General features: G+C 46.2%; 1 protein-coding gene across 5 annotated transcripts in view; it reads right to left on the bottom strand.

Moving 5' to 3' along the window:
* PIGN (phosphatidylinositol glycan anchor biosynthesis class N) overlaps window positions 1–26,914 on the bottom strand; it is a 209,606-nt gene that overhangs the window by 180,717 nt on the left and 1,975 nt on the right. For 4 of the 5 annotated variants that reach the window (XM_074985941.1, XM_074985945.1, XM_074985943.1 and 1 more), the window contains exon 2: window positions 1,425–1,487. The gene's annotated coding sequence lies outside the window, so the exon portion shown is untranslated. Of the gene's footprint in view, window positions 1–1,424; window positions 1,488–2,495; window positions 2,556–26,914 lie in introns of those variants that run through there. The other variant, XM_074985942.1, reaches the window with a different exon arrangement.

Here is a 26,914-nt window from a genome sequence, read left to right as displayed (position 1 = left end):
GCAGCCGCGGGCACTCCACTGGGGAAAAAGCCACCCCCGACTTACACAAAATTTAGGGTATGCAAGGTTGTGTGGGAATGGAACCCTCATGTAAATCGAGCGTCTACTATAGATACATAGGTAAGAGTTATTGTCTGAAATGAAAACTGCTAGTTACTATTCCTGCATGATTTTCACATAGTTACTAATTCTTGGAAATTCATTCGTGGTGTGTAGTTTAAGGCCCAATGGTTTCAGAGTGAGTGCCAGTCTAAGCCACCTCCCATTAATTTCATTTTGTGCCTTTAATCCATTTACAATCAACGACAGTAGGATCAGATGCTACATACGTCCATTAAACACACTTCCCTCTGTTGGCTGGTTGTTTGAACATGCTGACCTCTGCTAGGGAATTAACATTTAGAAAAGCCAAAAGATCCATACAGTAAATAGCAATCAAAAGCCTTTCTTTAGCAGATTAATTATTGCTAACTGTTAAGCAGGTGTGGCTCATTAAAAACCACCTAAGCTTAAAGTTGGAGTTGCTATTGCCAGTACAGTTGGGTTAGTAATACTAACTACTGGCCTTTGAACAGTGCTTTGAGATATACAGATGAAAAAAAAAATTGTGTTAGTCACATACACTAGATGAGGTAGCTCAGGCAGAAAGAAGTTGGTGACTTGGGTGGGAGGCACTGTGGCCTTAGCTGTGGAACCAAGAGACCTATTGAATTGGAGGTTTGATACAGTAGACCCTCGCTTTGCGTGGACTTGACTTACGAGTTTTCATATTAACGTGAGTCAAGTCCAGGGGGACCCTGCTCTCCTGTATCCTGCTTCTCCACTTACCCCTGCACGGCCAAACAGCTCAGGGACTCCTTAGGAGGCAGCTCCTGCCTTATGGCTGCCTGGTACTGCAACACCAGGTCAGAGAGGGGCAGGCACGGCTGGAGCTACCTGGGACCAAGCTGTAGCATGGCTGGAGCAGCCCAGGGCTCCAGTGCTGCAGCAGCCCTAGCAACCCCGGGGCCAAGACACAGCTGGGGGTCAGCAGGGGTGCCATGGCTGCTCTCCATGGCCAGCAGCTGGAGCAGGAGGCACCTTATCCTGACCCTAACCTGGCCCCTGCCTGCCTGCAGCAGGAGCCAGAGTTGCTGGCTGGAGCAGAGGCTCCAGCCACCCGCTTCCCCCAGCCAGGGGAACTCTGGGGAACTCCCCAAAACCCTCTCTCCAATTTCCACAAAATATGATTGAAATGCAGGTTGCCCAGGGTGCAACCTTCACATAAATTGAGTGTTTACTGTGTGTTGATTTATCAAGAGTTATTAATGTTTGGAGTTAAACTAAACTGAGATGAGCAGGTATGCCTTGTTTTTAGGAACATGACGAATATGCATATTTTGTAGGTACGTGCACATTGAAGGCCTCATCCAAAGCCTACTTACAGTGACGGAAATATTGTCCTTCTCCCCATCCACTGCCACATCAACAGGAGGAGGATGCTGACCCTGGACATCAGAGGACACGACAAACGTTAAGAAGGCAAAATTAGGGCTGGCCCCATTCCTTCCTCAGGTCCTTGGCCTTCCAACTAGCTGTTGCAATCAGGCCAATCACATACACTTAACCACTTAACACACACAACCACTTAAACTCACCCGGGGTTTTCAGAATCTCCCTCTGTGTAGGGTAAATCTTTTTCTCAAGCTGCAGATGTCATTTGCAGCTCGAGCAGACATATGTGCACTAATTTTGACCATGCTAGTGCACCAAAAATATAAGTCTGCCTGCAGCAGTGCAGGTGACAGGAGGGTCTCACAGTTCAATCAAGTACCCACTACCACAAGAGACCCTGTCCTCAGGGCAAGTACCCATTCTGTTGCCTGTCCTGCCACAACTGCACTTCTAGTTTCAATACAGTGCCTCTATCAAAGCCAGCTCAGGTAGACACAGACACATTGAAAATTATATTTCCAGCTTGAGTGCCGGTGTATCTTAATTGTTTTTCAGAAGGTGCATTGTCAGGATACTGCAAGTCAAAACAATTGTTCTGGGATAAGGAGGCACTTTTTACCTAATGTGCCAATATGGCTGAGCTCCATTTGGTTTTTCTGCCTTCCTCAAAGTATTATGGAGCCACAGTCAGGTTGCAACCTGTTTTTCATCTGCGTAAGTGTGTTCATCAATACCTAATTACTTTAATGAACTTTGAATCAGGGCCTGACTGAGGCTTGGCTCTGTGGGAACCATTATCAGCCTGTCCCAGATTAATGACATTTGTATTGAATAGAATCAGGTATCCTATCCACCCTATTAAATGATGACTTCATTTAGATACACAAAGGAAAAGATAAAGATGTTAAAAATAACCCAAGAGCTGGGAAATTCCAAATCAGAAAAAATAAAACTACTTTCAAAAACCATGTCACTTTTCACATCATTCACAAAACCCAAACATTTAGAAACAACTAAATAACCATACAAGGACATAAATTTTACAATAATCATATACGTACAACATATACTTGTCAAGTATAAAGAAATGCATGTTTCATCACAGTTCAACAAACTGGTCTTTCATCTGGAATTTCAAAACAGAAGACAAAACAATATTCTGTAGAAAATATTAAAAATCTATGCGTTAACACACTGATCAACATGAAATTCTACACAGTACATATAAATCTACCATCATTGATAAATGTATACATTTCCCTATTAAATGACACATGCAGTAATATAAAAAGCATAGTAATGAATATTTAATAAAAAATGTTAGTAGATAAATACTTTAGCTAGTATTTTCCACCCAACAGAAGAAAATCAAGCTAACAAAATAAAACATTAAAAAAAAAGAGAAAAGAAATCCAGGGATCACAATTAAAGCTGTTGTACTATCATTGAATAAGAAATTATTTTAACTAACTGGAACAGTTTGTTTAGTGTGCAGACAATATAAGTTTCAGAACATTTGTTACTATCTATTCCTTTGCTTTTAAAGTGCTTCAGTTTTGTGTATGATGCAAGAGATAAATCCATTAGTCATTTGGCAATTTACCTTTTTTTTTTTTTTTTTTTTTTTTTTTTAAGATGAAGATCTTGGTATGGGAATATCTGAAAGGAAACACCTATGCTTAGCTACACGTACACAGTATACCAGAACGTTTAATTCTGGGAATGTTATGTTGAATTCAGACTCAAGCTGGAGCCCAGGGTCTGGGACCTTGAGAGGTAGGAGATGTAGCAGGACATGGTTGCTGGGCTCAGCTAGAGAAATCAATCCAGGGTATCTTTGCTTCAATACCAGGCTGCCTACAGCCCCAGGCTGGGATTTCCTTCTTGCTAAGGCAAACCCAACCAGCCACCACAGCACCTCTGCCAGCCCCAATGGCCAACCAGAAGCCACCCAAGCAAACCCACAGATTTCTCAGTTGCTGTACCAGCCCAGACCAACAACCCCCAAATTCAGGTGAGAGGCTCTTAAGCCTGTTTCACCAACACCACACAGATTCTTCCAGACCCCCAAAGGGTCCAGCCCCATCCCCTCGTCATTATATACTTGGAACTTACCCAAATAACCATGCAAAAAAGTGAGATCCTTAGATCTAATATCTAAGGGTTTTATTAATACGAATAAAGAACAGGGTTAGAGAGATGAATTGTTAAAGCAATACTTTACATGCATCGGTCATAACTACTGAAGTAGGCCAGTGATGTTATTGGCTGATTGTTGGAGGTCTCTGAAAGGTCATTTCAAGTTACATAGATTGAGCCACTGGAGCATTGTAGATCCAGCCCGCTAGGGTCCACATGCTGGGACATGGACCCCTGGAGGCCACAAGACAAAAGATCCAAGATGGCCAGTACTAAATCCACATCATCTCTCTGAGGGATGGGCCCCCTGTCCAGACAGTCTTAACTCATGAGGATTGAAGAACAAAGAATAGTACCTGCCAGGGCCCATCTGATAGATTTTCATATGTGGAGGGAAACTTCTTCTCCATAGGCCTTGGCTTACCACCTGACCAGGCAGGTCACTGTGCTGAGTTTCCATTTGTTGCACTCCCAGTAGGAAAACCCCACCATCACAAAACGGGTGTTGGCCATCTGGGCTTTTGCTCAGTCTATTGTCCTGGCTGGGGTGGAGCCCCACCTCCCATTGTGAACCTCAGCACTGAAACATTTCTCAAACAGCTGCATGACTAAACATCTGTAACTTTACACACGTGATACAAACATGGAAGTAACATACACAGATTCAGGGCATCATCAGCTTTCATTTGACACTGCACACCTCTGACCTCTAGAGCTGGCCAGGAAGGATACCTAAGGTACAGCTGCTCAGGCATCTGGCAACCAGGCTCTATGGCCAGCTGGGAAGGGTGGGGCTGCACCACCTGCTCAGACTGGGGTAGACTATAGGGCCTTGGCTACTGCCAGTCCCAGAGGTTTGACGATCCAAGGCTCTGAAGTTAAATTATCTCATCTCTATTTCAAAGTGGAGGCATCCTCTCTTCAATGTCTGCAGAATCATGAAAAAACAAGTTTTCCCTTCCACCATCTTCTGTGATTATGCTGAAAGACCTCAGATAATATCTTCGCTTCTGTCACAATCAGGAGAGTTCCAGGCAAGGAAATTTCAGTATTTTTTAATCTTTCTGGGCATTCCTCAAGTCAATTACTTTGTAACTGTAAAGACAGGTGTTCCACAATGGACTAGCCAATAATCCTTACTCAGGTTAAGCTTATTCCGTTAACAGGAGATTTCCTTGAGTAAGGACTGCATTGTTTTCATTCAATGTTAGTTTTGATACATCTCTTACTAGCATAGAGGAAAATGGAGAACATCAAAGGCCAAAAGAGCCTCCTGTGTTTTGAAGGCCACTTCATGGAGATCTTACATACATAATTGGCATAAAATTTCCCTTACTTCTCCAAGGCTACGTCTACACTAGCCCCAAACTTCGAAATGGCCATGCAAATGGCCATTTCGAAGTTTACTAATGAAGCGCTGAAATACACATTCCTGCCTGATGGGAATAAGGGGACTTCGAAGTAGGCGGGGTCCTTTTGAAAAGGAGCCCCATTGGGATGAGCCACGCGGCGGCGAGCCGCGTCAATTTCGAAGTGCCGTGGCCGCCCGCATGCTAATGAAGCGCTGAATATGCATTTCAGCTCTTCATTAGTAAACTTCGAAATGGCCATTTGCGTGGCCATTTCGAAGTTTGGGGATAGTGTAGACACGGCCCAAAAGAACAGAGAAATTGCTATATTCTGGACCTGATCATTATTTCTTCCTATGACCTTAGGCAATAATGAATGCTTCAAACAAAAATGCTTTCTTCTCTTTGGTCTCTCATTCAGTCTCCTAAACTGTATCTGAACCTAATAATAATAGAATCTAACCTTCAGCCTACAGTATTTAAGCAAGTTTGAAGTTAAACACAGGAAGGTAGTTCAAAGCTTAAAAAGAAAGGTAAACTCACAATTTTAGGCTGGGCTTAATTCTTTTGATACGGTGAACCCTCAGGGACAGCAGCCTGACTCTTGCCACCCCGAGAGGAGCAGTTTCCTGCTTCTCTCAGGGGCGGCAGCCATGAATCAGGCTGACATCCCTGTGAGGAGCAGGGAAACTGCTCCTGGCAGGGGCATTTTCCCAGTCCTCAGAGTAGAAGGGAGCTGGCAACCAGGTGGCAGCCTGGCTCCTGGCTCCCAGAAATGGAGGAGAACCGGGAGCCAGGCTGCCCCTGGTCCCCAGCTCCCCTCCACTGGCTGGAGACAGGACACTGACCAAATCAGATGTCCTGGTCAGTTTCCCAGCTCTGCAAGGGGAGGAGAGCTGGGAGCCAGGGGCAGCCTGGAGCCATGTGCTTGTCCGTCTCCCAGGTCCCGCAAGCAGTGGGGAGACGGGAACCAGGCTGCCCCCTGGTTCCTGTCTCCCCTTGACTTGCACAAAAATTTGAGTTATACAGAGGTTGCAAGAACGCAAACCCCACGTAACTCAAAGGTTTATTGTAGAGGACAAATCATCACCAAAGGTAAAGCTCAACCTGCAACATAATTCATTGTAAGAAATCTACTGATAATTCACTGAGACATACACACAAGATTTGTTCGCAGATGGCTCTTGCGCACATGAAAAAAAAACAAGTGCCACTACTGAAAGTTACAAAAAACTATGGAAAATAGAACACCTACAACCTCTCAAATTTACTCGATTTCATTCACTGTTTTATATGAACATGGAAAGAAAAAAAAATGTTGTAAAAAAGGAAAGGAAAAAAAAATGCCAGTAAGAACATAGGGACCCAACAGATAAACATTAGAACCGTTATGCTCACCAATATGACTCATCCATGTGATGCAAAAAGACAGCCAAAGAGGTAAATAAGAAGCCCCTGTATCAGACAAGAGCTCTTGGAAGCAGTAAGAATTCAAAACAACTACATTTAAATGTGGCAGACATGCATCAACTTTTGGGACAATAACAATTAAGTGGGTTTCCTGAAAAAAATCAATGGGTGCGTCTACACTAGCCGGCTACTTCAAAGTAGCCGGCACAACGTCGAAATAGCACGCGTCGCGTCTACACGTGCCGTGTGCTATTTCAACATTGAAATCCACATTAGGCGGTGAGACGTCGAAATCGCTATTCCCATCCGAAGATGGGAATAGCGCCCTACTTCAACGTTCAACGTCGAAGTAGGGCGCGTGTAGACGATCTGCATCCTGCTACTTCAAAATAGCGGGGTCCTCCATGGCGGCCATCAGCTATGGGGTTGAGAGACACTCTGTCCAGCCCCTGCGGGGCTCTATGGTCACCATGTGCAGCAACCCTTAGCCCAGGGCTTCTGGCTGCTGCTGCTGCAGCTGGGGGTCCATGCTGCATGCACAGGGTCTGCAACCAGTTGTCGGCTCTGTGGATCTTGTGCTGTGCAGGGCAAGTGTGTCTGGGAGGGGCCCTTTAAGGCAGCGGCTTGGGGCTTTGCTGGCCCCTTATTTCAACGGGGAGTGCTTGCGCGTGGACGCTCCGCATTTCCTTCCAGGACGGCTCCTTTCGGCGTTCTCCATTGCTACTTCGACTTTGAACGTCGATGGCACCAGCCCTGGAGGATGTGTAGACAATACGCGTCAAAGTAGCCTATTTCGATGTCCTAACTTTGAAATAGGCTACTTCGACGTAGTGTGCTAGTGTAGACGTAGCCAATGTGTATTCCACAACTCTAGTTATGCAAAAGTCCAATCTTCTGAAGCTATGTGCCGAGGAAAAGGCCACTGACCAGCCACTTCCTGTTCCTTCAGACTGGATATGAACTCTCTGAGCTGTATAAAGAAACGGCTGACCCATCTGGTCACAGTTCTGGTTCCCAATCTTAAAAATTAATATGAACTTTAACCAACGCGTACAAGTTGTGAGGTATGAAAGAATGACACCTACCAGAACCTAGCAGAGGAGCTGTGAGTGAACTCTGGTAAGTTTTAATAATGCATCTAAGTTCTTTCAGTGTGTTTTCTCTGTAATGTTTTTACATAGAGAATAAAAGTGGTTGCTTATGTAACCACCCACAGACGGACTCAAACCTGGGATCTCTGGAACTTCATCTAGGAGCTTCTACAGTTTGAGCTAAAAGCCAGCTGGCTTTCAGATTAAGGCACTAGCAGACACTCATTTTTGCGCTCTGTAAGTGGTCTACTTACCATTACATGGGACAGTGAACCACACCCAGTAAGTGTATGGGATGCACACAGAAGGAGCTGTGTGATAACCTGTAACTGCTGGCAATACCCTGTTAATACCTCTCAAAGAGAAAGCAAAGCACTGGCCTTTACACAGGCTGACTTCCTGGGGGTGTTGCTGTGTAAGGCAGGGGACTGTGCAGCCATAAAACCTCTTGATCTGAAGGGAGTGGACATGGGTCCCTATCCAGACAGGTGAGGAAGAAGAGAGACAGAGTCCAAATAATTAGGACGGGGAGGCAACCAATTTATCTACATGAGGTCTCCTCTTTCCAGGCAATTCCATAACTTGCTGACAAGAACATTTCCTCTTTTCCATTTTTTTGGCTTAGGCTTCAGGAAAACATTTTCTCTGTTAAGGTGTCTGCTGTTACAGAAGCTATATCCACAGCCTTGTGCTGAATCAGGTTCTTTAAGATTAATAGTAAGGCTGGCGTAAGTAAATGCAGAAGCTTCCCCAAAGCCATTAACATTTATTGTTTTAGTTGTTTGGTGTATTAATCTCAAAAATATTACAAATGCCAATTTTGACCAATTTAAAAAGAACACAGTGTAGGACTTTAAAAAATAATGTAAATATTTTCTATTTTCAAATATGTAGTGGCACATAGACACAACATTATTAATATGAATCTGCTATGTTGGTGGGAGGATATTTTTAAAAAGGTAATAAGATGTCAAGACAAACATCAGAATATGTTAGTCATCTCTTTTGGAAGGTGCACGCTCCACTGAGCCTTCTACGCCTGTTGTGTAAAATTAAGAGGCTCTATTTGAAATACATTTTCGATAAATATCAATGGCCTTGGTAGGTGTCTTTTGAGGAACACAATAAAATTGGCAAGACAGTTTGCTATTTTTCTGGATGACAGATACATTTTTCAGCTAAACACAATTACCTAATATTTAATTTAGATTGTCTAAAAGGGTGGCTGTACAATTTGTTCACACAAACATGATTTAATCTACCTAGGTAGGATCAGAGGAAGACAGTGAAAATCTCTGGTGCAGAGGGGGTAGAATTTTACATGGCACTGGGACATTACATGAATGTTTAAACACTAAATTGGTTCTCAAATACAGCAAACTGCTTCTTTTTCATAACTTAAGCATCAAAATTTCATAATTCACAAATACAATTTGTTGACTTTTAATGTCAGACAGTAAATTCCTATTGACAGTAACACTGAATTGATATGACTGAAAACTTACCAACCAACCTCAAATTAACCTTCCCTAGGATCAATATGCAGAACTCAAACATATGAAATTGAAATTCGTCATTTTAATGACACAGTACAGAATTACATTCTGAATAATATTCAGATGGTGATCAAGCCCCCTTTGCCCTCCTTGTCAGAGCCTGATTCTCTCCCTTCTGTATTGAGGCACAATACACAGCAGATTGTCACACAACGAAACTGCAAATATGGTACTTCCACTTGCCCTTATATTTAAATATGCTTTTGTGACTCAGGCCATCTGCTTCAAATTATTTTATGCTCAACATTTTAATTTAATACTTTGTACATTACAATAACAAATACAGCTCTTTTAAATTGTAAACGTGGTTCAGCAATGCACAGCTAAACCCAAGGCTAAAAGCTCATAGAGAATTATATATGCTGTTTAATATCACTCTGATTATCAAGATGACTCTCCTTCGCTAACTTTGCATAATCTTCAAGGGGTGATCATCAACATTACACCTTGTAGGTCATGAAATAGCAAAGACAAATCTAGCTTTTCTCCAAACCCTGCTGTAAACACTGAAAAGAGGTCATCTAGGACAGGGGCTGCAGCTCTCCTAACCATATGGCTGAAAATAATATTAAAGCTAAGGGGTTTAATATTAAAGTTAAGGGTATGAAATTGTATGGGTACTTCCATTGAGAGGGAATGATTCCATAAAGTATGAAAAACTACGCTATGGCATTGTGAAAGAATCAAGGAGCTCACCCTTAGGTGATGCACATTTACAACTTGGAAAAAATGAGCTACTAGTATGAACCTTTCATCTAAAGACACTGCCTCAATCTGCACAGTTAAGGCTGTTGCCTGAATGAGAAGGGATCTAGCCCAGAGACCCCTCCTTACATTCCTGCCTCTCAACAGGACAAAGATTCTGCATAACTGATTGTATTAAGACAGCTGCCCCACTGCCGCAGGGAAGTGGTTAAAGCAGGCTGGAGGGAACATGTGCAGCATTCCAGCCAATTAGGAAAGGGCTGCTAGGGGAGCCAATCAGAGGGCATCTTGCCGAAGAAGCCCTGCATATAAGGTGGCAGAGAAGTGACCCAGGCAACAGGAGGCAGAAGAGGAGGAGGAAAGAAGGATGGCAAGACAAGGCTGCTGGCCAAGACCCAGAGTAGTAGGCAGGCTGGGTTCCTCCCCTTCTCCTTTGCACCATTATGGACTGTGTCTTGACCCTCAAGTGAGGTGCTAGACCAGGGGTGTCCAACATGCAGCCCACAGGCCAGCATCTGGCCTGCAGAGCCTTTTCACCCAGCCCACAGAGTTGGGTGAAGGCACCATGTTGAAAGCCTGCCCCACGCCGGCTGACCCAGGACACTCAGGTGCGACGAACCCAGCATGGTGCCTCGCTGCCCCCTTTCCAGCGCCTGCAGGGTGGGACGAGCCAGGGCCCACTCACTGGGCTGGCAGCTCCCCAAGGGTGCTTGGGCTTGGTGCTGACACTGATGCCAGGCCGAAGTCCTTCCACTGCCTCTGGCAGCCCCCAGGAGCAGCGCCGCCCACCATGGAGTGGAGCCTGTAGCACTGGTCTCTTCCCTGCCACTGCCCGGAGATCAGTAGGAGGGCAGTGGAGGCCAGCTGGGAGTGCATTAATCTCCTCTGTGAGGTAGGTAGAGGGGTGGTTTGGGGCTCAGAGGGTTTTAATCCTGGGGAGGGGGAGCGGCTTGGGGCTGTAGGCAGGGAGATGAAGCCTGGGAGCAGCTTGGGGTTGTGATGGTAGTAGGGTAAAGCCTGGGGGGCATTTTGGAGTTGAGAAGGGTTAAGCCTGGATGTGGTGGGGGGTGGTTTGGGGCTATTTTGTGTTTGGTCCCTGGAACATGGAAAAAATTGCCACGTGGGCCCCCAATGAAAAAAGATTGGACACCCCGGGCTAGACCGAGATTGCAGTTAGCCGCAGTGGTGGGATGCAGAACTACTGATACCCCCAGAAAAGGGAGAGAGACTGGCAGGGAGCACTGCCAGAAGGCAGCATCCTGAAGAGGATTCTGTGATCTGGGGAGCAACATGGTCCAGAGCATATTGTGGAGGGATGCCTAACTGACAAGTGAGCTAATTCCCAGAGTAACCAGCAGGAGGTGCTGCACTGGTGACTCATGCACTGTGACACTGATGAAAGATATGGCGCATTTATGGAATTGCAAAAGCACGGCAGTCACCCAGCCAGAGCAGTTTTGCTGTCTCAAGTCAGCCATATCAGACAAGATAAGACTCAGCCCCTCAGATTTTCTAAATGTTACTAGCCACTTTAATCAGCTTTTATATTACTATACCAGATATCTCATCCAGCCTCCCACCCACAAGTACAGTAATCAATAAGACAGCAGGAAGTGCATGAGAGCTGCATCCCGATTTCTGATCTCCTTTGTTTTGTGCAGCATGAAGCACTTCCAAGCCATGCAGAAATAAAGCAGCTGGAAAAGAGGCAAGCCCACTCAAAGTGAATGAATTCAGGGGGCACACTGCTCCTTTTCTATAAGTAGAGAGGGTTGAAGGAGAAGCAAAAGTATTTTTGTGAGTGGCACAGCAAATATGAATGTAGAACATGAAAGGGACAAAATGGTGGTAGAGTGACCCCAAGTGGCAAACAAGAATATGGTGAACTCATATCAGATCCATCCTGTAACTAAAGTAAAAACCATCAGGTAACTACACATCACATCTTGCAATCATTAAAGAACTATTTAAAAACACACACACACACACACACACGTTACTAGATATGGAAGAGAACAAGAAGTCCTGTGGCACCTTATAGACTAACAGCTATTTTGGAGCATAAGCTTTCATGGGCAAAGACCCCGCTTCATCATTTGCCCAGTGCCCATCCATCATTTGTCCATGAAAGCTTATGCTCCAAAATAGCTGTTAGTCTATAAGGTGCCACAGGACTTCTTGTTGTTCTCGAAGATGCAGACTAACACGGCTATCTCTCTGACAGATGTGGAAGAGAACACTGTTTAAAATTTGTTCTATAGGAGTAAATATGCAAGAGGAAAGCTTTAAAACAGAGCTTACATACAAATCTGTCTAATCTTAACCTAATTTTCATTTTACCTGTTAACTGAGTATTTAAATTAGTGCCTCCTATCAGCCTATTTTCCAACCTAATGTATCTAGAATTGAGGTTACAATGCTGATATTGTAATATGTTATCTTCAATATTAAAGAGCTAGAGAAGAGGGTGAGAGAGAACTGCATTTCATTTGCTAATAATTTCAGTAATAGCAAGAGCAATAAAGAAAATACCAACCAGGTAAACTGCTACTTGTCTTCCTTTAATGTCTTGACTTCAATGTCAGAATTGCTCTAAATTTTATTCTCCCAGTGAGGGTGGAGAACAGAAATAATTTAAAACATTTGTAAACTATCCCTTCTTTTAGATAAATATAAATAGTGTCAATCCAAATGGCTTAGGAGGGAAGGGAAAGAAGAGGACATCAGAACATAAACCCTCACACAAAGAACATGTCTACACAGCAGCCTTATTTCAAAATAAACTATTCCGAAAGAGCTACTCCTGAATATCTTATTTCAAAATAACACAGCTACACACAAAATGCATTTTGAAATAGCACTCGGCTATTTAAAAATACAGGCTACATCTACACTAGCATTCCTTTTTCGAAAGAGGCATGGAAATGAAGGAAATTGAAAATGCAAATGAGGGGCAGATTTACATATCTGGTGCTTCATTTGCACATTCCTCTTTCGAAAAAGCTTCTTTCAAAAGAAGAAAAGCAGTGTAGACGCGGCTCTTTTGAAAGTAATCCTCATCCTCAAAAGAACCCTTCTTCCTTAAAAAAAAAAAAAAAAATAGGAAGAAGGGTTCTTTCAAAGATGGGGATTACTTTCAAAAGAGTCACATCTACACTGCTTTTCTTCTTTCGAAAGAAGCTCTTTCAAAAGAAGAATGTGCAAATGAGGTGCCAGATATGTAAATCTGCACCCCGTTTGCATTTTCAATTTCCTTCATTTCCATGCCTCTTTCAAAAGAGGAATGCTAATGCAGACATAGCAACAGTGTCTAAACACATACAGCCTATCTTGAAATAGAGCCATTGGACACAATATGGCTTATTTCGTAATAGACTCTATTCCCTGTCAACACAATCTATTTCAAAATAGCTATTTCAAAACAGGCTCTATGCCTTGAGCAATGAGGTTTACCAATTTCAAAATTATTTCAAAATAGCAGTTGTATTGTATCGATGCTAGGTTAGGTTACTTTGAAATAACTGTTCTGTTAAGACATACCCTAACAGTATGCATGATTAATGACATACCCTAACAGAATAGCATGACTAATGATTTAACTTTTACCTCTTATCTGTACTTTTACTGGGCAGCCCATTTTTCCAGTGTTTCCTCAGAAAGTGTAAATTGATTTTTAGCTTCTCAGACTTTATATAAGGTACAGTAACTTAATAACATCTGTATCTGTATAGTTAAGTATCAGAGGGGTAGCCGTGTTAGTCTGGATCTATAACAGCAACGAAGGGTCCTGTGGCACCTTATAGACTAACAGAAAAGTTTTGATCATGAGCTTTCGTGAGCACAGACTCACTTCATCAGATGCTGGTCTTGCAAATCTGCAGGGCCAGGTATAAATAAGCCAGAGCAAGGGTGGGGATGACAAGGTTAGCTCAGTCAGCAAGGGTGAGGCTTACTACCAGCAGTTGATCTGGAGGTGTGAAAACCAAGGGAGGGGAAGCTGCTTTTGTATTTAGCCAGCCATTCGCAGTCTTTGTTTAAGCCTGAGCTGAGGGCGTCGAATTTGCAGATGAATTGTAGCTCAGCAATTTCTCTTTGGAGTCTGATCCTGAATTTTTTTTGCTGTAGGATAGCTACTTTTAAGTCTGCTACATCATGTGCCAGCAATGCCCCTCTGCTATATACATCGGACAAACTGGACAGTCTTTACATAAAAGAATAAACGCACACAAATCAGATATCAGAAATGGCAATACACAAAAACCCGTAGGAGAGCACTTCAATCTCCCAGGCCATGGAGACTGTGTAGATTTGTGTGGGTATTGCAGTTTCAAGAATGCTTGGTAGAGATCCTATAGGTGTTTGTCTCTGTCAGAGGGGTTGGAGCAAATGCGGCTATATCTTAGTGCTTGGCGGTAGACAATGGATCGTGTGGTGTGTCTGGGATGGAAGCTGGAGGCATGAAGATAGGCATAGCAGTCAGTGGGTTTACGGCACAGGGTGGTATTGATGTGGCCATCGTGTATTAGCACCGTGGTGTCCAGGAAGTGGATCTCCTGTGTGGACTGCTCCAGGCTGAGGTTGATGTTGCGGTGAAAGTTGAAACTGCAATACCCACCTGAAGAAGTGAAAAAACAGATCAACAGAGCCAGACATGTGCCACAAAGCCTCTTACTACAGGACAAGCCCACGAGAGAAACCAACAGAACACTACTAGCCATCACCTACAGTCCTCAGCTAAAACCTCTACAACGCATCACGGAAGATTTACAACCCATCCTGGACAACGATCCCCCACTTTCACAGGCCTTGGGAGGCAGACCAGTCCTTGCCCACACACAACCTGCCAACCTGAAGCAAATCCTAACCAGCAACTATACACCAGACCACAGTCACTCTAACTCAGGGACCCATCCATGCAACAAACCTCGTTGCCAGCTCTGCCCACATATCTACACCAGCAACACCATTACAGGACCTAACCAGATCAGCCACACCATCGTGGGTTCATTCAGCTGCACATCTACCAATATAATTTATGCCATCATGTGCCAGCAATGCCCCTCTGCTATATACATCGGACAAACTGGACAGTCTCTACGTAAAAGAATAAGACACACACAAATCAGATATCAGAAATGGCAATATACAAAAACCCGTAGGAGAGCACTTCAATCTCCCAGGCCACACAGTAGCAGACTTAAAAGTAGCTATCCTACAGCAAAGAAATTTCAGGACCAGACTCCAAAGAGAAATTTCTGAGCTACAATTCATCTGCAAATTCGACGCCCTCAGCTCAGGCTTAAACAAAGACTGCGAATGGCTGGCTAAATACAGAAGCAGCTTCCCCTCCCTTGGTGTTCACACCTCCAGATCAACTGCTGGTAGTAAGCCTCACCCTTGCTAACTGAGCTAACCTTGTCATCCACACCCTTGCTCTGGCTTATTTATACCTGGCCCTGCAGATTTGCAAGACCACCATCTGATGAAGTGAGTCTGTGCTCACGAAAGCTCATGATCAAAACTTTTCTGTTAGTCTATAAGGTGCCACAGGACCCTTTGTTGCTATATCTGTATACTGTATAATGGAAATGGAAAAGCAGTCTGTACCAGATTTAAAGCCTAACAATATAAGCTTTGCAACTTTTCAACTCAAGCTAGCTTATTGGTTCACAGCTGGTAAATGATGAGGAACATCAGTCACTATGTCTTGCACAAAAATAAAGATCTATTCTAATGTGAAGGAAAAACAGGCTAAAAATAGTTGATGTTTAAACTTTAGGGTTTATGCACATCTAGAAAATGATATCAATGTTTATAGAAAGTATGTTCATCTGTTATTACTAGCAGGGCTACGCCTTTCCAGAGGCTACTTATTTGCACAGGTAGACTTGGTTGTTTCTAATATGTAAGCGAACACATATCCTATTGGTTTTTCAATCAAATTTTATTTTGCCCCCATACAAAGACTACATCAATTTTTCCTGCAAGCATTCATTACATCTATATCACTTCTGGATACGCAACATTTCAGGTAAGGACACTCTTAGACCTAACTTGTACATTCCGCCTTGGTGCCCTGTGGAAAGTTTGCTGATCCACATATATCTTGAGGTTTCCAGGGATGCCTACCAGACTCATAGCCACATACACAATGGGGTAGGGGGTTGCTGCTCCCTCTTTCCCTGGCAGGACGGATCTACTGCCAGCAGCCACATTACCCTCTTCCCACTGCACCTGTTTGCTCCCTCTTCCTGTCCCCAGCCCCTCCCACTGCCCCCCTGGCTACAACCACCCCCTCCCAGCTCGCCGCCAGCCCATCTCCTAGCATGCCCACATTCTGGGCGCTGCTCTATGCGCCCCACTGACAAGAAGGCACAACCCTCCAGCAGCTCCTTTCGCCGGCCCACGACTGCAGCACCTGAGGCCCCTTTCTCCTTCCTCGCCCAGTCCGGAGCTGTCTGTCCAGCCCAGCTTTGCCCTCTGACTCCTCAGTGAGCTGGCAGCTGGGAACTCCCAAGTGCACTGCAGGGCGGTGCAGCGAGGAGCCAGGGGTGCCCCCACGCGTCCCACTGTACTCATGAACATTCCCCGTGGCTGTCGTGCACACAAGGCTATGGTGGGGTCAGCGCAGGGGAGCTCTACCTCTGTGCCCACTAGCCAGGTGCAAAGCCAGGGTGGGGCTCATGTGGGGGCAGCTCTCCTGCCCGCTTCTCCATGCCACAGGAGGGAGGTTACCAAGGAAAGGAAAAAGGAAACTGTAGGGCCAAGATGGCCCCTCTTGGAAAGGAACAGCCCCCCATTCTGCGGCCCCCTCCCACAGCCCCCATGCTGCGCCAACCCAAAACCACTGGGACCCCCCGCCACAGCCTATCTGCCCCTCCTCCCAGCTGTAACCTCACCCATCCCCGCCACTTCCTCTACCCGTCGGCCCCCCACTTCCCCCTCTTCCCGCTATACTTCACTGCTTCCTTCCCCCCAGCCCCAGCCCCTTCCACTGCCCCCCCCCGATGCAACACCCCCACCAGGCTCATTGCCAGCCTGTCTCTTCACACACCCATGTGCTGTGCTCCCCACAACCTTCCACCTACTCCCTTTGCCAGCCCCTGGCTGCAGCACCCGAGATCCCTTCCCCCTTCCTCACCTGGCCAGGAGCCTCTGTCTGACCCAGCTTTGCCCTCATAACTCCTCAGCAAGCTGGCAGCTGGGAACTCCGAATCATGCTTAGGATGTAATATAGGGGAAGAAGGGCACAGAGACTGCCCCATGCCAATCCCTCCGCATCCTCGCATGCGCCATGTTAGCCCCAGGAAATGTTCATGGGATGGACAGATGGACCAACAGCTCTCCTTTTATAATAGTATAGATTCAAGGAAACAAAAGGAAAACCATTTCTTTGCATCAAAATAGTTTAAGAACCTTTAAACCACTGTCCTTGATTCAGAATGAGATTGATGTTCCTCTGCCACACGGAATTTTAACAGCATCAGTGTAAGCCATTCTTTTAGTCTTTTCTGCTTCCTTATATCTTGCAACCTTTCGTTCTGGTGCTCCTACTAACATTCGTTTTGCTCAGTGAGGTATTGGATGTGAGCGTTTTTCTGTACATAATTTGCGGTGTCTTCAAAATAAGATTGTGCATAAGCATATCAAGGTTTGTTTTGAAGACAAAAGCCTTGAATTCTGTCTGTTGTCCAAATGTCTGACACACCTCTCGCATTGTAGGGAACAAAAACTACTAGGTACATGCAGTAGACCCAGAAATTTGTATAAGATGGGCTAATTAAAAAAGGTAACACAGCTTTCAAACACACCAGATATTCTTAGCTTAGATCCAAAATCAATGGTAGCCCGGCTATGGCCCATTGGGGTTGTGTGTGTGGCCCACAAGACATTTTGTTTACCACTGCCTGTGTGCAGAGCTATAACAGTCCACCGGTTTCCATCTGCATTGTTTTTCCCCCCACTGGTATTAATAAAGTGACACACACATGAACCAAGAGCACATGAAGTTAGGTGCAAGCTGACTGCACACAACATGGACTCAGAGAGCTGTGTGCTCCCTCTGCATCCAATCAGAGTGCAGCTATGGTTCACCTGGCACATTCTGCAAATTCTAGGCACATGAGCGCAAGTAGCCAAACTACCATATCTAGGGAGACTGTCTTGATTATGACAATCTTACAACTCATTCAGCTGAGGGAGGGCCACTCATGCAGTCGACTTGCTAACTTGGTTGCCCATCTCAGTCCTAAACTATGTTATCTCACAAAGCCTGCAGGAATGAATCACTTCAGTTTGTTTAAAGCTCACTATCAGGACAGTGGCTCACATTCAGAAGGACCAGAGAGACTAGGACCTTGGAGAGCATCAAGCTGTGTCATTCACATGCACGTGTTCATGAAAGGCACACTTATACAAATGAAATTCAGCTGGCCCAGTATTCCAAAACAACGCTATAGCACCGCTACCCTCTATGACACAAGTTTAGCCAAGAAGAGGAAGACATTTCATATCATTCTATAGCTGGATCCAACATTTGAATTATTGGATAGACAGATGGGTCAATATTTGGACTGTTCATTGATAAACATGATGATTTACTAGCTTCAGGCCTCATAACTATACAAATGACTAGCATTAAGATTATGGATTATTTCAGTTTTTTGTTCTCATAGCTGTCAACATTATAAGTGTTTCAAGGGAAAGTCCTGAAAATATTTAGGAACTATAGGTCTTGATACCACATGGTTACAACATGCCATGGTGAATTTTGGAACTTACCACTGAAAGGTAAGTATCATTACTGGTATTTTACAGGAGGAAACAAAACCAAAACACATTGCAATTTGGCAAGAGCGACAGAACCAGTTGGTGTCAGAGTCAGGATTAGAATTCTAGAATCGCTTGCACTCTGGTATCTTAATCCTCTAGATCAGAGCACCTCATGCTACCAGATTTCACTCCTTGCCGCCAGAAAAACTGCCAGCTAGTTGAGCTGGGATCTTGTAGTTGTTCTACTGCAGTTCTATACAATCCCCCCCTCAAAAAAAAAAACCCACAAAACACAATTAGGTCTGTATTTTCCTCAAAACCATAAGTACCCTCTTATCTTTAAGAAAGAATTGATGGAGAAAAAGTTTTTAACCTATGTAACTGATGTAACCAAGACTGTAAGTGCTATGAGGCAGGGAATATTGTTTTTTTTACTACTGAGAAATATTACCAGGATGGATAAAAATCAAAGATTCTTTTAAATCAAAAGTGGATTTTATTTAAGCCTTTATTAAAAAAATTAATTTTTTAATTTAAAAGTAAGATACAATTAAATCTCATTAAAATATGCTATGCATACATTTACAGTCTAATAAAAATGAATTAACAGCTGTAGTCTGTCCAGTCTACGTAGTAGCTCAGGGGTCTGCAAACAAAATCGCAAGAGCAGCCATTTTTTCCAAATTCACTTACAAAATCAACCCTTCAAGGGCTGCAATGCATGTGAATACGAGGCAGTCCTTAAAAATAATGTCAAACCGTGCTTCTTATGACCCCTATTTTAAGAGCAGTGCACACAATGATTTGTACCAGTAAGAAAGTTACCCCCCATCTTCAGGCTTTACCTGTCTCAGCCCCCAAATCTGCCCCCTATCCCAAGGCTTCAGCCCACCCCAAACCACAACCTCCTTCCCCCTCCCAAAGGCTTAACCCCTCTGAGCCCTGACCTTCGCCCACCCGCCCCAAGCATTAACCTCTCTGAGCCCCAATCTTCTCCCCACCACCCACAGCCATAACTCACTTCAGACTGCACAGTTCTGCAAGAGCCATGACTGCTGCCTCCCCTGCTGCTTCCCGCCAGGTCCTCCTCCTACTACTACTGGGTGCAGCTGTGTGGCTCCAGCAAAGGCAGGCTTCTCCGCCCTCCCGCCGGCTCTTCTGCCAGCTGAGACTTCCACTCACATGGGGCAGCTCCCTGCCCAGCCAGCTTCCTCTGCAGGGCTCCCTGCCGCATCTGACTGCTGAGCGGCTCTAGCTGCCGCCACTTAAACAAACTAAATTCAGCTGGTTCAATGGCGGGCAACTGAATTTAGATTTTTGTTTAAGCGGCGGCAGCCTCTGGAGCCGCAAGAGGAGTCAGCGGCAGCGCTCAGAGCCACAAGTGATTCCTTAAAGAATTGCATGCGGCTCCGCACTGCAAGCTGCTGACCCCTGTACTAGCTCTTGCTCCTTAAAAGTTCTGGGCTTTCACTTTCTATTTCTCACCACACTAAAAGGTAACGTGCAATAAAAGACAAAAGCTGGACAGGACTGTTTTTGTTCTGTGCTTACAGGGTGGAGGACCTTGTTGAAGCGTGGCAGAGGAGTTAGTTAAGACATTGTGTTAAGATGGAGGGACAATATATGACAGGACAAAGGCAGAATACAAAGGAACCAGTATAACGGAGTACAAAAAAAAATTCAGCACACTCAGACTACATTTCCCCACACTCTTGCCAAAGAAAAACTGTTATACAGCTTCTGGACATAAGAGATCTTGTCAGGGAATATTTTGATGAAATTTGTTCCCCGAGTAACAAAAGAAAACATGTCAACTCAAGAATGAGATGAAGAGCCCAGTCGCAAGAATGAAACATCTTAAGGAAGATTGCTTATTGAGAGAAAATGAGACAGATGGAAATGTGGATATGGCTGAGTGGGTCAACTAATTAGTAACTTAAATAATTTACTTTGTAATGAATCATTCTTCAAAACTCTCTCTGTGCCTTTTAATATAAATGTGATTTGACAAGTAAATTCCTAAACTGTTTCCCGTGTTGAATGCTCCTTAAAAAAATGTTTTGCTTAGTTAATCCATGTAGCTTGTTTAATAAGTCAACTAGGTACAGAATCTGTCACTCACGTATACAATACAGAAAGCTGCAGTGCAAGAAATCTAGTGCTGCTGGTTGCCACTGAGTATTATTTTCTTATTTTATATTACACAATACATACACCTTATTTTGGAATACAATGGCCACAGACCATAATGGCGCTGTCGTAAATCTATTCCCTATTTTAGTTCAACATAACACAGATTTTCCAAGGGAACTCAATCCTGTACTTGTTTGCACAAGAAATGGAAGTGCAGGGCAAGACTCTGAAGAAAATGTTTTGATTTTGATTGCATGGATACAAATTTTGTCTTGACACGTAACAATTTGTCAAGGCTTACTTTAGAAGAAATATCCTCTCATTAGGCAAGTCCATGCAATCACTTATGTCTTTACACTTCCTTCAACTTTTAACATGTTGGCTATGTCTACACTGGTCCCTCCCGTTCAAAAGGGGCATGCAAAAGCAGTCAATTGAAAATGCAAATGAGGTGCTGATTTGCATATTAATAATGGCAGTCACTCCTCATTCCAGAAGAGCTGCTTTTGAAAACCAAAACAGCCACGCAGATGAGGTTCCTTCGAAAGGAAGCCCCACTTTCAAAAGCACACTTTCTCCTAATTTTTTTCTGCCTCTTGGCTGCCACCAGGGGCAGGAGCTGGGAAACTGACCAATGCAGATCAGTTTCCTGCCTCCTGTGAGTGGAGGGGAGCTGGAGCCTGACTCCCTGCTCTGTGCCCGCTCACAGGAGACAGGAAACTGTCCAGCATTGCTGCGCTGGTCAGTTTCCTAGCTCCTCAAGTATCACGAAATGTGACTTAATGCAGGGTTGCGCAGGAATGCAAACTCTGTGTAACTTGGGGGTCAAGATTGTATAAACAAAGATTTTCAGACATTATTATTACCCACTGCGAAATTCTGAGCGTGCATTCTTGAAAATTCCTTTATGTTGTCTTAAGTTGAGCACTAGAAGTTGGGGTATCTAAAATCATTAGTCATTTTTGAAAATTCTTAACATAATTTCATTGCTAACTTTTTTTTCAACTAACACTTGATTTCTCCCTCAAATTGCAAATCTCAGTTCATCTTTCATAGCTATGTAGATAGCCACCAGTGAAATGGCTTAATTCCAAAAGCTGTGTCTACACTTGCCCTCTCCTCTCGGAGGGGGCATGTTAATGACACAGTTCGGAAGATGCTAATGAGGCGCTGACATGAGTATGCAGTGCCTTATTAGCATAATAGCAGCCATGCATGATTTGAAAGTGACGCTTTTGCAATGCACACTGCTTGTGTAGGCAGGGGTGGGACTTTCAAAAAGACACCTCCCCCCCCCGACTTCAAAAGCTCCTTCTTCCAAAAACAAAATAGGAAGAAGAGGCTTTCGAAGTCAAGGGGCCCTTTTCAAAAGCCCCCCCATCTATAAGTTTGACATGTGTTCCAAAAGCGGCACTTTCAAACCACACACAGCTGCCATTATGCTAATGAGATTCTGCATATTCATGTCAGCATCTCATTAGCATCTTCCAAACTGCCTCATTAACATGTCCCCTTCTGAGGGGGCTAGTGTAGACACAGCCAAAATGTAATTAGTGGGAACAGAGTAAAACAGGATGTTTTGTTTTTAATACTTAAACACCAGGGATTCCTGCAAAACTTAAAAGGTACATTGCCTCTTCAATGTTCTTTCCTTACTTTCCCTTCCTCAAAAGCTTTCATCTCAGGCCTCTCTGACCACATTCATCCCCACTCCTTTGATATACTGTAATGCCAAAATAAACACATTTTCTATATCCAGTGTTTTCTCACTTTTGGTATGCACATTTAGGCAATGTTGGGGAGGTCCCAATTTTCCATAAAATATTGCTGAATAACCATGAATGTGCCTGTTTAACTGACTTTTTTTTGTCAATACAAATTACGTACCACTTCACCAAAATTACATACAGTACTGAATTGGATGAATACTTAGCTATGGGATACAGATTCACTTTGTACTCCAGGGCAGTTTTTAGCCCATGAGGCATGCATCTATACTGACTTTAGTGGAATTATGTCCATTTAGAGTAGAGCTGAATTTGCTTTCTAATAGTTAGCCAACAAGTCTAAAGTGCAGGCTAACACGGCAGTGCTTAATGAAGGCCACAAGAAGATGCTCAAAGATAAAACTATTTTTGATTTTCAGTTTTCACTCCAAAAGCAAACTGCTGGACACATTAACTGTGCATCAGATTACTTAACTCCATATAAATAAGGAGCATAGAACTTCTGCACCAGTAAAGTAAAACACGCTTAAACCAGATTTAAAAACACACATTCTGACAAAAGATTGTTCCAGGACTCCCATTTCCAGTAAAAGGCCTCTTGCAAGGCCACCAGCCACACAGGGCATTAAAGGCCCCTCCCCAACAGCACTTCCCTGCACAAGCTGCTGAGGCCTGCCATGCTGCTCACAGCAAGGCTCAGCCTGTCCCTGGTACTGACTTCCCCAACCAACAGTCATAGACTCTCAGCAGCTGCAGACCTGAGGGATTGTCCTGAACCAGATGTTGGTCATTCTCCTGGCCTCCCTCCTGGGCCTCCTGTGGCGAAGGAGACCCAGGCCTGTGGGTCCCAACCCACCACTGCACCTACTGCCCTTCCCACCACACAGGCCATCCCATGCATCTGGACCCACACCACCAGCACTGCCTGGTGGGACAGCGTGGTCATGGGCAAGTGAGATAATGCACGCTGGCTGCAGACTCTCTGCATGAAGAAGGAGACCTTTCTGGACCTCTGCATCTGGCTTGCTCCCATCCTTCAATAACAGGCACCTGGATGCAGCCACCCCTGTCCATCAAGAAGCGCATGGCCATTACTATATGGAAGCTGGCCACTTCACACAGCTACCGGTCTGTAAAGCAGCAATTCGGTGTGGACAAGTCCATTGACAGGGCCGTTGTCCTCCAGGCAAGGCATGCTCCAGGCCCCGGCCTGGCGCAAGGAGGGGGGCTGTCAGGTTTGGACTGGTGGGGGCAGGGAGGCCTGGACCTGGGGGAGCTACACAAGCCCACTGCCAGAGGGGTGCCCTGCTGGGGGGGGGAGCGGAGGGCCCTGTAGGGTGGGAGGAAGAGGGGGCCTGGGGAGCGGGCAGGGGCATTCCTGTGCACACCCATGAGTGTGCTTGCACTCTGTGCCCTGCAGGTTGTGAAAGCCATCAACCACATGCTGGTGTGGAGGCTCATGCACATGGGGAACCTGGATGCAGCTGTCGAGGGCTTTGCCAAGCTCAGGCTCCCCCCAGTGCTTCAGGGCTATTGAAGAGACTCACATCCCCATCAGGACCCTGAACCACAGCACCGGCCATTATGCGAACCGCAAGAAGTACCATTCCATCCTGCTCCTGGCAGTGATGGACTCTCAGGGGCAGTTCACTGATATCCATGTGGGCTGCCTGGGACGGGCACACAATGCAAGGGTCTTTCATAATTCCGTCCTGTCCCACTGGATGGAGGCTGGCGTCTATATCCCCCAGTGGGAGTGCACCATCAGGGATGTCGCCATGCCGCTCTGCTTTGTGGGTGACCCAGCCTGCCCCTGCAGCCCTGGCTTATGCAGCCATATGTGGGCCACCTCACCCGCTCCCAGGAGCTGTTCAATGCCTGGCTCACACAGGCCCGGTACCTTGTGGAGTGTGCTTTCAGCTTGAAGGCAAGGTTTAGATGCCTCTTCATGTGCCTCGATGTAGGGATGGAGACTGTTCCCCAGGTCATGGGCTCCTGCTGTACCCTCCACAACTTCATCAAGGTATGTGAGGAGACCATCCCCGAGGGCTGGATGGCCAAGGCTCTCCCCGGACACAAGCAACCTGCCGTGGCCCCGACCAGCATCTCAACCACAACAGGAACCGCATCCGGAAGGTATTTGTCCACAGGAAGCATTAACCCTTGCCCGAGTCCTCTCACAGTCCTCCCCCACATCCCTGACCACCCTCTCCCCCAGTAATCAGGGAGACAGGGGGTTCGAAACTAGTAAACTCTATTTAGACATAACTTGCAAAAAACAAGCAACATTTCTTAACAAATAATTAGAGAACAATAAACAGATGTTCAGTTGAAACCTGTAAAACTATTTACATGGGGAGTTAGAAATCAGGGGCATACCAAATTGGATGGAGACAGGGATGGAGGGGACCCTACTCAAGGGATGGGTTGAAGGGCCGTGAGCCCTGGCGCCCCCAGGTGCCTCTCCCGCCCTGGGTCCACAGTCCCCATCAGGGCACTGGCAAGACCAGGAGCACAGGGAGGTAGTGGTGATTGGCCATGGGCTTGGCCTCAGCAGGGGAGATGAGGGAGCCAGGGGAAGGGTTTGCAGGGTGGGGGGCCCTCCACAGGCCCCATCATGGCCAGCAGCCAGACCCCAAGGCTCCTGAGGGCAGCTGCAGAAAGGAACAGGGGAAGTAGGGTTGCTAGGACCCCAGGGGCATCGGCTGGGACAAGAGCAGCTGGATGGACAGCTCCAAGAGGGCTCTGCACACTATACAGAGCATCCCTACAACCTCCCCACTGTGTTCCACCACCAGTTCAGCCTCGTCCAAGGCCAAGCGCCTCTCAGCCCGTGTATTCTGGTGCCAGAGGGCAGGTGTATAGGCTGCAGCCTCCTCATCGCGGCCCTGGCATCAGGCCCTCCAGACATGTGGCTGCCAGGTGCTAGGGCTGGTCCGGGCCGGGCTACAGGATGGGATGGGGCTGGCAGGCCCCAGGCTCCTTGTCCGGCTCTCCCAGCCCTTGGATGGAGCTGCTGTAAGATGGGAGGAAGGGGAAGGAGAGGGAAGGTTGCCATGCCCGCTGCAGGCAGGTGAGCCCATCCCAGACCCAAGGGATGGCCATGTCCCAGGGATGCCCCTTAAGCCGTGTCCCATGTTCCCAGCACCCTGGCCCATGAAGTACATTGCCTTCATAATGGTGCTGCCAGTGGCGGGCCCCCGAGAACAGGCTAGTGGGCGAGGGGTGATGTTTGGACATGGGGGAGTCCCTGCCCAGACAGCAAGTGGGCTGGGCATAGCTGTGCACCCTGAGGTCCCCCCAGTGCATGCGCGCAGCTCATGGGGCTGTCCACAGAGTGGGGTGCCATGTGCCACCTGCAGCCATGGCCGCGGCCCTAGGGCACATTCTGGGGTGGGACACCTGGGTTTGGGCCGTTGCATGAGGGCCTGGGTGTGCCCCCCCCAGGGGACTCTGCCATGGCACACACTTATCTAAGGAGGCCTCAAAAAGGTCGGGGGATGCCCAGCTGGAGGTGGCCTGGGTGCGGGAGGCAGAGGGCAGCTCAATTACAAGGAAGCCCTCTGAGGACTCATCCCGAGAAGGAACTTCAACATGCTGGGCACTGGGCTCTCTGGCAGGTCCATGTTGGTCTTTGGCTGGATCTGCATCCCCCTCCAGTGCAACAGGGGGCTCCAGCATCGCCGTCTCAATGGTGGTGCAGGGTGGGGAGGTGTCATCCCCCACCAGTCGGACCCACATCTCCCTGAAGTAGGGAAAGCTGGCTGGGGCACCACCAGATCGGCGGGCGCTGTCCAAGGCCCTTGTGTGGTCCTGCTGGAGTTCTTTAACCTTACACTGGACCTGCTCCAGGGTCCATGATGGGTGGCCTCAGGAACCCAGGCCATTTGAGAGGGGCATTACTACAGCGCCCTCTGCTGTCCTGCAGCACTTCTTCATCCCTCCAGAGCTCCAGGAGGTCCTACAGCTCTGGCTCCGCCCATGACATGGCCCGGTCAGGGTGCTGGCTCTCCTTGGATAGCTCCCTGGGGGATCACCTGCGGGGTGTGGGGTGTCTGCCTGCTGGCCATCAGTTGGGCTTGAGGCTCAGCAGTCACTGCAGGGGACTTCGAGCAGTGTGTCTGGTACATTTGCACATGCTGCCTGTCTCCACAATCTCAGCTTCCTGTCACGGGGTCTCCGGGTCCCTCTAACTTTAAAAGCAGACAGAGCCAGAGACTGCAGAGCCCCGCTGGGGCTGCCTGGAGCATCTTTGTGCTCCAGCTGGCTGCTGTCATGGCAAACCACTCTTTCGGAAGAAGGGGATGGAGAGCATCTACACATACTTTCTTCCTGGACAGTCTTCTGGAAGGCACTTCCTGATTTGGAAGCAGAGTACGGAATCCGGAAGACAAAGAGCATTTTTCTGGATTCCTTCCAGAAGAGTGCCTTTCACGTGTAGACACTCCACAGATCTTTCAGAAGCCAGCGCTCTTCTGGAAGATCATACATGTGTAGACACGGCCCAAGGTAACTCATATCCAGCTACACCTTAAAGGCATTTAAAAGTGGCTAATTCAGTCTTTTGAACACACAAACCAAGGCTTTTTGCTGACCCA

Source organism: Carettochelys insculpta, chromosome 2 (assembly GCF_033958435.1).
Source record: "Carettochelys insculpta isolate YL-2023 chromosome 2, ASM3395843v1, whole genome shotgun sequence".
In the NCBI taxonomy this organism is placed as follows: Eukaryota; Metazoa; Chordata; order Testudines; family Carettochelyidae; genus Carettochelys; species Carettochelys insculpta.
Note: the sequence above shows the minus strand (reverse complement) of the source record. Positions and strands in the feature narration are given on the sequence as shown.